This window comes from Acinonyx jubatus, unplaced genomic scaffold, assembly GCF_027475565.1.
Source record: "Acinonyx jubatus isolate Ajub_Pintada_27869175 unplaced genomic scaffold, VMU_Ajub_asm_v1.0 scaffold_22, whole genome shotgun sequence".
NCBI lineage: Eukaryota > Metazoa > Chordata > Mammalia > Carnivora > Felidae > Acinonyx > Acinonyx jubatus.
Window position 1 is genome coordinate 1 of NW_026463941.1, and position 12,748 is coordinate 12,748.

General features: G+C 56.9%; 1 long non-coding RNA gene across 1 annotated transcript; it reads left to right on the forward strand.

Moving 5' to 3' along the window:
- Window positions 1-6: 6 nt before the first annotated feature.
- On the forward strand, window positions 7-12,011 carry LOC128313747 (uncharacterized). Its single transcript, XR_008294793.1, has 2 exons — window positions 7-8,988; window positions 11,873-12,011. It is a non-coding gene; the product is annotated as an uncharacterized LOC128313747 (long non-coding RNA).
- The last annotated feature ends 737 nt before the right edge of the window (window positions 12,012-12,748 follow it).

The window sequence follows — 12,748 nt, forward strand, 5'->3', positions numbered from 1 at the left end:
TCCAGGGTGACCCTAGCCACAGCCCCTCCATCCCCGCACTCCTGGCCCTCCGCCTCCATCTCTGAGCTCCCGGCACAACCCCCACCCCGCCAAGGCGTCAGGACTCCCACAGCCCCCTCCCTCCCTGAGCGTCACCCTATGGGCGGGAGTGGGAGCCCCAGGACCAGGGGTTGGGGGCATAGAGACAAGGATGTGGGGGCGGGATTCCAGGGAGACTACTGGGCTCTGACGCCCCCTCCCCCAACAGGCTGGCCCCAGGACCTTTCCCAGGCCCTGGAGGGCAAAGCCTCATGCCTTAGATCCCCTCCCTAGGCCTGGGCAGGGGCATCCCCTAGGCGCTGGGCTCAAAAGGCTCTTTGTGAGCTGTGCCCCCCACTCCCCAAGCCTCCAGCGGGGTCCTGGAAAAGGGCGGGTGCAGAGGCTGGGACTGTGGCTGCTTGTCTGGACCAGGCCGAGGGGCGTGGGGAGAGCACCCCTAGTCCTTTCATTGGGTTTGGGGCAGGGGGTGGGGGGCGCGTCCAGGCTCATGTGCTTTTCACTGCACTGCCCAGGGTGGGGAAGGGAAGCTGGCTGGAGGAGGGCTCTATCAATATCTGCAAATAGTGGGTTCTGGAAGCTGGGTTGGGGAGGGTAGCTTGGATGTAAGTCAGAATGGTGGCACCTGAGCTGGAGTGCCATGAGAAGCAGAGGTGGGTCTCAGCCAGCCCTAGTAGCTGGAGGTCAGGTGACTCTCCTGGCTCTGGAAGACTCCCTAGAAGGCCTGTGGGCAGGAATACTACCCCAGAGAGACCCCTCCATGGCCCCCCAGAACTGGCACTGCCCCATTCCCATAGCATTCCTTGCCACTCCTGGGACACCAGTCATGACCTGCCTTGATGGGGAGCTGTGGATACTGGCGGGTCACCTCCCCGGGCAGGGCAGGTACTGAAGATCCAGGCCTCCGGGTGCTGAGGAGATAGGCACAGGGTCTTGGGAAAGTTTGGAAGAGTTTCTGCCAGTCCAGGGAGGAGAGAGAAGTTGCTGGAAGAGTTGGCTTGCTCAGCACTAAAGGGAAGAGCACTCTAGGTAGAGGGAATGGCTGGAGCAGAGGCTGTGAGATGTGAGCACCTGGTCGGGGTGGAGAGTTGTGGAGGGGGGGGGGCTGGTCAGGCACGGGAGTGACCCATGTGAACGAAGGGAAGGAGGGCCAGGTGGAGGTGAGGTGTCAGGCCATCCCAGCGAGCTGGCACAAGCAAGCTCCCAAGGACAGCGAGGAGCTGATAGGGGGGCAGTGCTGCCATCTGGCTCGGCAGCCCCTCTGGAGTCTGCCCAGGGTTCCTGCTGTGGTCAGGGCTGTTTGACCCACATCTGCCGGTGGCTGGACCACCCCACGCAAGTCTGCTTTCTGAGTCTCAGTGTCCACATCTGTCAAACGGGGAGACTCCTCCACAGGGTTGTGGGGAGATCTGCATGAGGTGATGAGTGTAGGGAGCCCAGCACCTGAGGCCTCGGAAAATCCTTGGCCGCTGTGCCAGTATGTTTACCTGGAAAACGGGGGCATTGATGTCAGCTGGTGGGCCAGGCTAACTTTACCCTGTGGCCATGAGGATCCTGTGAGGGCTGGATGTGACCCAGGGAAGCCAGGGCTGGGGGCACTGCAAGTCCGTGTGCTCATGCTATTCTGGAAGAAGAGAGAAGCAGTGGGCCGTGGCCGGGGCGGGGTGGTCCTCCTTGTGCCCCTATGGGCACCTTAGCCATGGCATTCAACGGACCCTGCTGTGTTCCTCAAGGCCAAAGCCTCTTTGTTCTCCTTGCTGCACAATGCACCCCTTCCTCCTAGTCAGCCCTAGCCCTGCACATGGGGGACCAGGGCTCCCTTCCAGAAGGTTCTTCAGACACTGAGACCAACAAACACAATATCTTCCTGTGAGGGGCACTGTCATGGGCAGCCGGGTGGAGAGGACACAGACCTTAGCCCCAGGAGAATGGAATCTAGTTGGGCAGCAAAACCAGTTGGGCCTCCATGGTCTTGCGTAGCACTGTGCTGGCTGCTTAGGGGTGTGTGGGGGGGGAGGGCCGGGGTTGGGGGTGTGGCGGGCTGGGCGTTGCAATAATTGCACCTTGGGACAGTCAAGGGCAGAAGTTAAAAGCAAGGACTCCAGATTCAGTGGCCCAGGTTCAAATCTCAACTCTGCCACTTCTTGTGTGAACGTGGACTGGTGACTCTGCCTCTCTGTGCCTCTGTTTCCTTGCCTCTAAAATGGGAACGAGGCACACTAGTGCTATTTGAACAGCTTGGTTCAGTTTCTAGTGGGCATTTATGCCCCCTTTTCCAGAATGGGTCTCCCAGTTCACCCCTGCGTCCTGGAAGACTACACAGCCTGCTCCAGTAGGCTATTGTCTTCCTCTTGTGTGTGAGTCCCTATAGGCGGGGGCCTGCCTTTCTGTGTCCGTTGCTTGGGCAGGGGGCAATGGTGTGCTGGCAACAGGCCCTCTGGGAGAAAAAGGTACCTGATAAACAGCGTTGGCAGGTTTCCACGGTGTAAATCTTCCAGCAAGGCCCATTTGAGGCTACCAACAGCTTAACCTTCTCGCAGTGGGAGCTGGTCCATGCCAGTTTTAGCACCCAGGCATTCAGTAGGTGCCTTATAAAGGATGGTTGAATAAGGAGAGAAGGCTCCAGAGACTTGGAGAGCTGTCAGGCCATACTGTAGCTGAGAGAGGGAGGCATCCGACAGGCTGAGGCCAGGACAAGAGACCACTCTGAAGAAGTAACCCGTGGTGAGATGGAGGGCAGAGGGGAAGGAGGACTGGTGCCCTCCTTCCTGGGAACCTCTGCACTTCTGACCCTGCGTCACTGCTGCTCTGGATCCTCTTGACCTTGGCCTGGTTTGGGCTGTCTGCACAGAATGACCTAACTGGATCCCAAGCAGTAACCTGACAGAGCTCTGAGAAATGGTCCAGACGGGTCTCAAACGTCAGATTCTATTCCCTTGCTTATGCTGTTCCCTCTGCCTGAATGTCTGTTCCACCCACTTCTTCCTATGTGCCCTGAAACCCTGTCACCCTTCAAAAGCCTCCTCCACCCCAAATCCCACAGACCCTCCTCCCCTTCTGCTGTTTCTCTGGCCTTGCAGCCCCTCTCGTGTGCACCCTGCCTGCCCATAAAAATATTAGTAGCTAACATTGCATCTGGACAGCAACCTGTGATAGAGATACCGTGATAATCCCTTTTGCAGATGGGGGAATGGAGGCTCTGTCTTGTTAAGGACCACCCATCCTTTGCCTCTCGGCTTCAGCATCCGTTCGTTGTTCAGAGAGGCTCCTTGCTGTGGGCTGGGCAGAGCACCACTTCTCTTTCTTCAGTGTGTTTGCTGTGGCGTGTTCCACTAGGCCGTGAGTTCCCTATCCTATAGGAGCTTGAATGAATGAATGAATGAATGAATGAGTGAATGACTTCTAGCCCCAGGGAGCATCCCTGTTCTTTTACCCATTCCTCCTCCCTTTCCATCCCTGTGGGAGGAGACTGACCCTCCAGAGGGCAGCCTCACACCATGGAGGGATGGTCACAGGGACCCTGCTTAGCCACACCTGCCAGAAGGGAAAGGGAAGTGAGGCTTTGGGCGGGGCTGAAAGCAGGCATGGTAGAAGGGTAGTGGACCACCCTCCTGTGGTCTAGAGTGGGGCTGACATGGGCCCACAGCACTGCCTGTAACCCAGGAAGTTAACGGGGTCCCAAAATACGTTTTCTTGCACCGCCCCAAGTGGAAAGTCCCCTGTTGGCCCACTTATTTTCGTTTTATCTAGAATAATAAAGTTGGAAATAATCATTCACACACGCTAATTACTCCGTTGCTTTATGAATTTAGAGCCTGTTTGGCTCTAGACTTTGGCTCCTGCTGAAGGAGGAATCCCCTGGGAGGGGCAGGGTGAGGTGCCAAGGCAGGAGGCCAGAGCCTGCTCTGACGCTGGGGCCTCCTGGGGGTCTGACCTCCAGTTGCCCTCTCCTGGCAGGCTGGGAACTTCCCAGAAGCAGCTGCCCAGATGGGGGTCTAAGCAAGGGAGGGTGGCCAGAGGCAGTCTCCAGGATTCTGATTGACCGGGGCCCATAATGGATGACTTCCCAGGCTGTTCTACCCCACCTTGACCTCTGAGTCATAATTTGCTGCTATTTATCGAGCACTTACTATGTGCTGGGCGCTGGGCCAAGCACTTTGTCGGCATCATCTCAGCTACGCCTGCTAACGTCCCTTGAAGCAGGTACTATTATTCTCCCCATTTGGCAGTTTGAGGGTGCCTGGGGCCCTGGGCTCAGGGCCGGGAAGTGGCGGGGCTGGGATTGTATCCAGCCTGTAGGACCCCCATAGCCCGATGGGGCCCCTTGGATAGGCCCCTCAGTCACTCAAAATGGAACGGTCTCTGAAGCCTGGACGCCCGAGACAACCACGTCACTGTTGTCCTGGCCTCCAGGCCACCCTCCTTGTGGCCCTGATTGCCACTCCTTTCTTCCCCATAGTCCTGGGGCTCTGTCTCTGGAAGCCCCGTGTAGCCTCACCTGGGCGGCTTGGGGAAAATACAGACTTCCCAGGCCCTGCCACACCCCGCTGAGTCAGAATCCCACTATGGGAGAGGGGGCTGGAAACCCAGATTTTAAAATGTTGTCCTGGGGATACAGAGGCTTGCAGACTCCCAGAACCGCTGCCCGGCCCAGTGGAGTTCAGGCTGCTTTAAGAGACTCCCTTGTCCTTAACCCAGATCCCTATGACCCTGCCCCTGCTTGTGTTCTCAGGCTCTGCCCCCTGCTACCCTAACCCAGCTCTGCACACATCACACCATACTCACCCCCCACACCCCAATTTGCCTTTATCCAGGCACCTGATGCTGCTGTTTCCTTCTGGAAACAGGTCCCACCTGGCCACAGACCCCCACAGAGCTTGTGTAATACTCTGGACCGGTCGATCGTGGCCCCACTCTTGCTAACCCGGGCCTGGCACACAGCCTGGGGGAATCATGGTGGGTGAGCGATGGTGGCCGGGGAAGGCGGAACAAGGGAGGGCTGCCCATGACAGGTGGGGCTTCTAGGCTGGGCACACAGGCGCTCTCTGGGGGCTGGCACCTTGCCTAACATGCAAAAGGCATTTGATGACTGTTTCTTAACTGCTTAATGAATGGTGATGGGTCGTGTGACAGGTGAGGGCCACTTCCGGAAGCAGTACAGATTGGCCGGTTTAGGCAAAAGATGGAGAAGGTGCCTTCCAGGCCATCTCTGAGGACCGTGAATATTAATGGTCCAAACTCATTTATGGCTCCGATGGGAGTGAGGGGCTGGTGCTTTCTTGCTTGATTTCATTTCGGTATCTCAGGAGCCCTGGGAGGGGGTGCTGATGTAATCCTAATTTCGTTCAATGGAAACTGAGCCCTAGACAGGTGACTTAGTAGGGTCACACAGCTGGGAGGGGTCCTACAGAACGGAGCCTTGCCCATTGTGCGAAAAAATAAATAAATAAATGAGTCTGCACTCTACAGTTTCTGAAGCAGTAACACATTATCTCAGTTGGTTCTAGCTGTGGCTTGGAGGTGTGGCTCTACATTTTCACCTATGCCCACATCCCAGGGTCAGAAAACCTGCATCCAGGGGCCTTCTGTGTCTGTAAGGGGCGGTGGTGGGAAGAGATCCTGCCTCCGGGCTGGCAGGAGAGAGAAACAAAGAGGCAGTGTTGGGGGCTCTGGCACATAGTAGGTGTTTGGGAACCCCTGTGGCAGTTCAGGCAGAGCCAGCTCTGGTCCCATCTGGACCTTGGAACAGCCGAGATCAGTCTCCAGTCTTTGAGCCAAGGCCCACAGGGTGTGGGTGATGGGTCCAAGGTTATACCTGCCATTAGGACTAGAGCAGAGGGTGTGAGACTCCTCCACCACGGCGGAGAGGTCCAGGGAATGGGGCAGGGGCATTCTGTCTGTGCGGGATGACCACTGTCAGAGCCATTAAGCCACAGAGCCTGGCCCCAAAGGGCCCCCAGGCAAACCCCCTCTCAGGGGTGTCCAGGACTGCTGTGGGGCCTGGCGTGTTATTGCTGTCATGGAAGTTCGAGGCCATACCTGAGTAGGGGCAGTGGTCCTGCAGCCACCAGTGGGGGATGTAACAGACTCTGTGGTCTGCCTCCAGGCACTGGCATGTGGGGAGGGCAAAACGCACCAGCACCCCACCCAGACTACAATCCAGGTGCTGGCTTCCCCCACACACACCTCCCCCACCCTCGCCCCACCCCGCCGCTGGGCCTTTGCAGATGCTGTCCCTCTGTCTGCAGTGGCCTTCCCCTCCTCTCCTGGCAGGTGCTGGCTCATCCTTTAAGACACCTCCAGGAAGCCCTACCTGACTCCCACCCCAAGGGCCAGGCTGACCCACCCTGCCAGGATTTCCATCTGGCTGCTCCACAAGATGCAGAGAACCTTGAGGGCCTGGTCTGAGATGCCAGTGGAGTGAACAGGGAAAGCAGCTGTAAGGTGCAGCCCAGTTCAGGCGACTGTCCCTGCAGCCCAGAGAAGAGACCAGGCTGGGGAGCCTTGAGGCCAGATAGCTAGCCAAACATGCCCATTTCACAGAGGGAATGTTGAAGGCCCGAGGTGCTTGGGACTGATCCAGAGCACCCTGGGGAGTGGTTGGTAGTCCCTTTGTGGCTTGTAAGAGGAGAGCCCAGGGCTATGTGGCCATACCCCTCCCCCACTCTGGTCCCCAGCTGGAGCATTTGTCTGCAGGATCCAGGTCAGGTCTGAGGGGGATGGGAAGTAGCCCAGGAGAGCAAAGTCCCCAGGGCTCAGGTCTGCACTCGGTCTTCCCATGTGGAGAACAAAGCTCCTTAGAGAAAATGCTTGCTGTCCAAAAGCTGGCAGGAAATCCACATCGATAGCTCATTCCAGCAAGAAGGTGCACGGGAAAAAAAGCGTGTGAGAACTTAGGCCAAATGTTAGCCCCAGGGATGGTGGGTGATATTACCCTTCTTTCGCCGTGATTTTCACATTTCCTAGGTTGTAGGTGAAACCTTTATAACCAGAAAAATGAAGTTACCATGTAAAGGAGAGAGGTCTAAGAAAAGGTGCCCTGAGAACAGCCAGCTCCCCATTCATGAGACTCTGGGGTCACCAAGTGCCAGTGGCTTCCAGAGGGACCCTGCCCCCGGGCCCATCCCCCAGAACAGGCGGGCCTGCAGACGGCTTAGCCTGTGTGTCTCTCTTTCTCGGAATTTGGGTCAGAGAGAGTCCAGACCTGGGGCTACTGGGATGTAGCACGCCCAGAATTCCATTCAAACCTCTGCTGTCCTTCCTGTCCTGTGGGTTAGGCCTCAGGGCCCTCGCCTTCCCACCTCCACCTGGAAAGCCACCCCACCCCACCCCACCCCACCCCAAGCTGCCCTCTGCCCCTCCCAGCCAGAGGTGGCCCTAGGGCTATTTGCTTCACCTCCATCCCGGGTGCCCAGGTGGGTGCGTAGCACTGTTGACTGCCTTCCTTACTGACTCCGGCCCCGAAGTGCCTTTCCAGGGGGTCTTCCTACAATGTAGTCAGGTTCGACCTCGTGGAAATGGTCTTTGGAATCACAGCTGAGCCTTGATCCTGGGTGAGGATTCGATCTCCATCTCCCCCATATACCTAGTACAGAGCACCCATTCATTCGATCAGCTGTTATTCAGCCAAGTGCCAGGGCCCAGGCTAGGTGCCAGGGGCACAGATCTGCTGACTTGAGGGTGTGACGTGTCTGTGTTTTTGAGCACGTGTTTTGTGCACATCACCTGTACGCACACACAGCGTGAGCATCTCTGTCATACGTGAACTCAGGTCTTTGAGGCTGTGACAGTGTGTAATCCTGCCGGGACTCCGGGCACACCTGGTTAATTCATTCTGCAAGTGTTGAACAGACACCCACTAAGGAAGTACCAGGCTCTGACCCCAAAGAAAAATGACCCAAGGTCTCTGTCCTCGGGAAGTGCCGTCTTGGGGGCTGTCGCCATGCGGACTGGTGGGGGCAGAAGCCAGCAGGGCTGGGGGTGGTCAGAAACGTGGTCCTGGAGACACAGGGAAGAGTGGGGAAGAGTGTTCCTGCCCAGCTGTGAGTATGATCTCCAGTATCCCCTTCAGCCCAGTGACCTGGGGCCTGGGACAGGCCTCCCCAGCTATTTTCATGGCCTAAAGCAGCCCTGAGGGCCGACGGAACTGGAGCTTCAGGTGGTGACCTGTGGGCCCCGACTGCTGGGGGCTGGGAGAGAATACAGGGAATGAAAATGAAGCATGTGGGCTGGAGAACCTGCCTGGGCTGCAGACCTTTCTGAGAGGCGAACTTGGGGACCAGGCACCAGAACACAGCACCTGGAAAGTAGAACCCCGTGATCCAGACCAGAGAAGCGGGATCACGGAACTCAGAGGAGGAAGATGGAGCAGCAGACCTAGAATGTGGGCCTTCTAGAACCTGGAACACTCAAGTCAGCCAGAAGCTGGAAGATCCAGTCTGTGCCCCCAATGGTCAGTGGGGGAAACTGAGGTCCTGCAGGAACGGGGAGGTCTTGAGCATTGGTGAGCTGCAGTGGCACGCACGTGGTCTCTGCTGAGCCAGGACCTCTCCACAGCTCGCTGCTGCCTGACCTGGGGCTAGTCCTGTCCCCTCTCCAAACCTCAGTTTCCCCCTCTGTGAAATGGTCACGTGATGGTGAGACCAGATGGAGCACTTCACCTGGTGCTCAGGCTCTCCCGGCAAGCTTAGTGGCATTGCTAAGGCCTGGACCCTGGCCACTTGACTCCTGAATGACTCTGTCCCCTTGTGGTGATGGTCTGGTCCCTGCTGTTCCTTTCTCTTCTTGCTCACACTCAGTGGGACATTTGGGCACTTGCGGCCCTTTTCCGGAATGCTCTCGGGATCTAGCAGAGGGAAAAGACGAGTCAGAGGAGCAAGAACAGACTGGCGGCTCCATATGAAGGAGCAGGCCCTGGTGCCTACAGCCCTGCATGGTGCCCTGTGCCATTTGGTGAATGCTTCTTGAGTGTCCCCCAGTGGAGACAGTCGGGTCCTGAGCCGAGGGCGCCACGGCCCCTCGAAGGCAGGGGTGGGCAGAGGTGGATTGGGAAGGGAAAAGAGAAAGGGCTCATTGTCCCAGCTCCACGGAGGCTCCCCAGGCGCACCTGCTCCGGGCCACCTCTCTTGAAGGAGGTGGAAGACCTTGCTCGGGCTCCCAGAGAGCCAGAGCTGTAGGATCTGGGCCAGGAACAGCCTGGTCACTTCCCCAGATCCCCGTGAGGTGGCATTACCAGCCCCCGCTTTTCTGCCTCCAAGAGAGTAGGATTGCAGAGTTGGGGGTGGGGGGCAGAGCCAGGGTCCCAGCCCATCCTTTGAGCTAGCAGCAGCCGGGCATTGTGCCAGGCACTGATGGGGTGAGCCAGAGGTGAACTGAGCACCCAGGGGTGAACTGAGATCCCTTCCTGTTTCCCCTCCTTCCTTGCCAGTCTCCTCCGGACCATCAGCCGTCCTGCTCAGAGCGCTTTGAAGGCTGGAGCCCTTTCCCGTGTCTCCGCTCTCCACCACTTCCCTCCCATATGTGGGGGACCCGTCGAGTTCCTGTACATGAGCCACCTCATCGGGGTGTGCCTTGCCCAGGCAGGACTAGACTTTTTCCAACCCCAGACCAGTTGTGAGAGCCCAGCAGCACTGACTGCAGGTTCAGGTGAGTGGATTTGGGGGTGGAGGGGGCTCTGTCGTCAGCACCTCCTTTGCATCAGGCTCTGTGCTGGGGCCCCAGGAGAGTTGGTCAGCACCGTCCAGTTTAGGGTGAGGAGCCCTGGGGGGCAGGCCAGGGGTGAGGCAGCTCAGTCCTCCTGCAGTCTGGGGGAATTGCAGTTCATCTGAGCCTACCTGGGCAAGGAGTGAAAGATTACACAGAATCTTGGAGCCTCCTAGAGGATTTGGATTTTATCCTGGGAGCAGGTGTTCCAAGCTGAGAGGGACAACATCAGATGTGGCTTTTGCTTGGCTCGTGGGGCTCAAGCCAGGAGCCCCTTCCCTGGTAAGGCTGCTGCTGTTGTCCAGGTGAGTGGGGATGGTGGCGCAGGCAGCGTGGGACAGTGGCACAGGTGGCCGGGTGGGACGACAGGTACCTGGGCATCGAAGAGATGTGCCTGGCGATGGGGAGCTCGAGGTCAGTGAGAAGCCAGATTCAGGATGACTGCCGGGCTCCTGGCCTGGGAGACTGGGTGGATGGTCACATCTCGGGTTATCAGCTCAGGTTTCGGGAACCACTATTTGAGCGAGTTCTTTGTGCCTGGTTTTGCGGCGGAGGGTCCCAGGCAGGATGGGAGCCGACTCTGAGCCCAGGCCTCTGCCCTCCAGCTTGGCCCAGACCCTGCCGGGTCTTCTCGTCTCTCTCCCTTCACCCTACAGGCACTTTAGCCTCTTGAGTGCACGGCTGCACCTCGCAACTGTGCCCTGTACACATGGGGGAGCACCACTCCGCTCCTGCTGCCTGGGTACACGGGGACCGCCCTCTGCCCCGGCACGCTGACCCTGTGCATTGATGTGTCTCATCCACTCGCTGTGCAAGGGCATCTCCCCCAGGCCGCAAGGCACAGCTCCTCAAACAAAGCCTCTCCGCACTACAGCTTGAATCTGTCACCCTCCTGGCCCTGTGCTAGAGCAGACTCCAAGAGGACAGAAGAGGGCTGGGGCCCACCCTCACCTCCCCTCCCCTCCCCTCCCCTCCCCCACCTCAGGCCTGTGGGCTAGAGATGGAGCTGAAGCTCCGTGCTGAAGTGGCCCTTTGTACATTGTCCCCCTGGAGGTTGGGGGAGCCTGGTGGGAGGGGCTGGCCCTGCCCGACACCCTGTGCTGATCTCCGCGGCAGTGAGGATCCAGATGGGGAGTGCGGGGAGTGGGGGGTGCGGGTTCTCTGGGCCTGGGATCAGGGGAGAACACCCTGCCATGTATGGGCTTGCACTGACCGGACCTGCCGCCCCACACTAGATGGTACTTGTCATCACTTCTCAGGCAAGGTGTGTTGTCACGCACCAGTTGTTTAGGGAGCCTCTGCTCAGGGCCAGGCTTTGTTCTAGGGGGTGGGGCTCCACTGTGACCGGTGACCAGTGGCTGAGGCTTGCAGGCTTAAGATGACCCTGCTCTCCTGTTGACATTCTGAGCGCCAGGGTGTGGGTGGGGGAGACAGACCACGAACAGGTAAACAAGGAGACTGCTAGCTTCCTCTGTGAGTGCTGGGGAGCAGAAGACCTGAGCAGGGGACAGCCACTGTAGCTGGAGGGCCAGGAGGGCCCCTCTGAGCAGGCAGCCACATTCCAGGCCTAGGAGCAGCCAGTGGGAGGACCCTGAGACGGAAAGGTGGGGACTGTGACTGGAGCCGAGTGGACGAGGGCAGCGAGGGCAGCAAAGATTCCAGGACCAGATTGGCGGTGTCTGTGGGCCCAGAGAGGAGTTTGGATTTCATTCTGAGGAAGACTAGTGTGTGGTGGGGTGGAGGGGAGGGTCTTGTGGGAGGAGGTTGGGTGGGGTGGGGGGAGGGGGGACGTGCCCTAGTGGGGACTTTGCAGTGACAGAATTTGTGGAGCTCAGTGCCAAATGAAAATGTAGGCCCCGAGGGGCGCCTGGGGTGTCTCAGTGGTTTAAGCACACGACTCTTGATTTCTGCTCAGGTCAGGAGTCCAGGGTTATAGGATTGAGCCCTGCGTCTGGCTCCGCATTCAGCCTGGAGCTTGCTTAAGATTCTCTCTCTCTTTCCCTTTGCCCCCCCCCCCCCACTCTTGTGTACTCTCTCTCTCTCTCTGTCTCTCTCTCTCTCTCTCTCTCTGTCTCCCGAATAAAATAAAATAGAGGCACCTGGGTGGCTCACTTGGTTGACCACTGCAGCTCAGGTCATGATATCGAAGTTCATGAGTTTGAGCTCTGCGTCAGGCTCTGTGCTGACAGCTCAGAGCCTGGAGCCTGCTTCACATTCCGTGTTTCCCTCTCTCTCTGCCCCTCCCCTGCTCACGCTCGGTCTCTCTCTCTCTCTCTCTCTCTCTCTCTCTCTCTCTCTCAAAAATAAATATAAAAAAATAAAATCATGAAAAGAAAAAAAATGAATGAAATCACAACTATATTCAGTTAATCTGAGAAATGCAAAGTTGGTTTAACATGAGCAAATAATATAATTCCCCACATTTACAAATACTTTATTTTTTTATTTTTACTTTTTTAATTTAATTTTTTATTTTTCAGAATTTATATCCCAATGAGTTAGCATAGAGTGAAACAATGATTTCAGGAGTAGATTCCTTAGTGCCCTTGCCCATTTAGCCCATCCCCCCTCCCACTACCCCTCCAGCAACCCTCAGTTTGTTCTCCATATTTGTGAGTCTCTTCTGTTTTGTCCCCCTCCCTGTTTTTATATTATGTTTGTTTCCCTTCCCTTATGTCCATCTGTTTTGTCTCTTACAGTCCTCATACGAGTGAAGTCATATGATTTTTGTCATTCTATGACTGACTAATTTCACTTAGCATAATACCCTCCAGTTCCATCCATGTAGTTGCAAATGTCAAGATTTCATTCTTTTTGATTGCCTAGTAATATTCCATTGTATCTAGATACCACATCTTCTTTATCCATTCATCCATCGATGGACATTTGGGCTCCTTAGCATACTTTAGCTATTGTTGATAGTGCTGCTGTAGACATGGGGTGCATGTGTCCCGTCGAAAGAGCACACCTGTATCTCGTGGATAAATGCTTTGCAGTGCAATTGCTGGGT